Here is a 2,464-nt window from a genome sequence, read left to right as displayed (position 1 = left end):
CTATGCCCCCAGCAATAAACCACATGGGTAGATGGAGTTTTGTGTACTTAGCAAAGATCTCCCTCTATCAAGGCCAGCTATTCTCACAGTAAGAATTCACGAACAGCATTTGAACAGAAAATTTTAAGGAAATCAACGTGGGAACCAGTTTCCAACCCTACAACTCTTGAAAGAGACTAAAAATTCATTGGAGAACTAGCAATTAAAAAAAAAAATCTAAACCTGATTGCTTTCTCAGTCTTCTGTTTTACAAATGAGTCTCATCATAGGAATGCACAGGAAATGACTTTAGACCTAAAGGATTTGATGCCTTCAGCTTAGTGATTTGGGGTTGAGTTTGTGTGTTTATACATTTTAAAGGGGTTTTGGAGAACACCATTTTACAAGGCATAATTACACAACAAGTTGTAGACTATACTAGTTTAAAAGAGTTTTAAGAAAAAGAAATGTAGAGCGGCGGCGGCGGCTGGGGAGCACGCACGCAGCCCAAGCCCCGCCGTCATGTCGCTGGGCCTGGGAGTGGCCGTCGTGTCGAGCCTGGTGAACGGGTCCATGGTCATGCTGCAGAAGAAGGGCATCGTGCATGCCAAGCGGCGAGGTACCTCCTATCTAACAGACATTGTGTGGTGGGCTGGCAGGATTGCAATGGCTGTTGGACAGATTGGGAACTTCCTGGCTTACATTGCAGTTCCCACGGTCCTGGTGCCCTTGGAGTGCCATTTGGGTCCATTTTAGCTTCTTGTCTTCTGAAGGAAAAGCTCAACATCTTAGGCAAGTTGGGATGTCTGCTGAGCTCTGCAGGTTCTGTTGTGCTGATTATTCATTCCCCGAAGTCCAAGAGTGTCACCACACAGGCTGAGCTGGAGGAGAAGCTGACCAATCCAGTGTTTGTGGGCTACCTCTGCATTGTGTTGCTCCTGCTGCTGCTGCTGGTCTTCTGGATTGTGCCGGCCTACAGGCCCACCAACATCATGGTCTATATCAGCATCTGCTCCTTGCTGGGGAGTTTCACTGTGTCTTCTACCAAGGGCATCGGACTGGCAGCTCAGGACATCTTACACAACAGCTCATCCAGTCGGAGAGCCCTGTGCTTGTGCTTGGTGCTCTTGGCTGTTCTGGGCTGCAGCATCATCGTCCAGTTCAGGTCCATCAACAGGCACTGGAGGGCTTCGATTCCTCTGTGTTTGGAGCCATCTACTATGTGGTGTTCACCACATTGGTCCTGCTGGCCTCAGCTATACTCTTCCGGGAATGGAGCCACCTGGGGCTAGTTGACTTTTTGGGCATGGCCTGTGCATTCACAACTGTCTGTGGGAATTGTCTTGATCCAGATGTTTAAAGAGTTCAATTTCAACCTTGGAGAGATGAACGAATCTAATATGAAAACAGACTAGGAGGCAAGCCAGGAGTTGGGGGGGGGGGTTCTTGAGGAACAGGCCTTGGAGCTGGTCTTGGGTCTTCCTTGGATGTAAAGTAGAAGAAACGCTCAATCTCTGTGTACTAATGGTTGTCTAATAGACAATAGAAAGTCTGGCTCAACACCAGAACACAAACCTCAACCCATTGCAGCCCCAAGCTTCCAGTGGTTTCCTTGGGTATCATTTCTCTTTGATAAGATCAATTTTAATTTCAATTTCATTAACCCGGAAGCTTTCATGACAACTTTTCCTTTGGAAACATTTTTTTTTTGCCAGTCCTGGGCCTTGAACTCAGGGCCTGAGCACTGTCCCTGGCTTCTTTTTTGCTCAAGGCTAGCACTCTGCCACTTGAGCCACAGAGACACTTCTGACCATTTTCTATATATGTGGTGCTGAGGAATCGAACCCAGGGCTTCATGTATACAAGGCAAGCATTCTCACCACTAGGCCATATTCCCAGCCCCTGGAAACATTTTTTTTAACATAATATAATCTGAACATGAAAAAAAAAGAAATGTATATGTTTTCCAGAAAGCAACTCATTCGAAATATGTGTCATACAGATTTGCATATAACATACTATTATGACATACACACATATGCTTACTTGTATACCATTTTGTCTGGTGAAATTACTTTGGGAAATAATTCCTCTAACAATACTGAGGTTTGAATAAGTGTCTCCCAAAACTTTCTGTGTTGAAGGCGGAGCCTCAGTCCATTGGAAGTTGGTAGATTCTTTAAAAGATGAGGCTAGCAGTAAATTTTGAGAAGCTGTGGTTGTGAACTCAAAGAAATGGCAATCTTTTATTCTCTTTTAATTTTTTTTGTTTGGTATGTGCTTCCCACACAATCTCTTCCCTTGCTATTGAGCAGATGACCAAAAGCCCAAGAAGTACCTGCTTGTGGATTGAAAGCATCAAAACTGAACTAAAATCAACCTCTGCCTCTTATAAGTTGATTATATCAGAAATAATTTTTCCTAACAGTGAAAAAATAACTAATTATTCTGTTTTTCAGGGAAAAGAAAGTGGGCATTCGTTCAT

The 2,464-nt window shown here is 44.1% G+C and overlaps 1 pseudogene across 1 annotated transcript; it reads left to right on the top strand.

The window, feature by feature from the left end:
- Positions 1-486: 486 nt before the first annotated feature.
- LOC125345762 lies at positions 487-1,535 on the top strand (annotated as a pseudogene). Its single transcript, XR_007209788.1, has one exon. The product of XR_007209788.1 is annotated as a magnesium transporter NIPA1-like (transcript).
- The last annotated feature ends 929 nt before the right edge of the window (positions 1,536-2,464 follow it).

Source organism: Perognathus longimembris, chromosome 2 (genome assembly GCF_023159225.1).
Source record: "Perognathus longimembris pacificus isolate PPM17 chromosome 2, ASM2315922v1, whole genome shotgun sequence".
NCBI lineage: Eukaryota > Metazoa > Chordata > Mammalia > Rodentia > Heteromyidae > Perognathus > Perognathus longimembris.
This window is presented reverse-complemented; position numbering and strand designations above follow the sequence as displayed.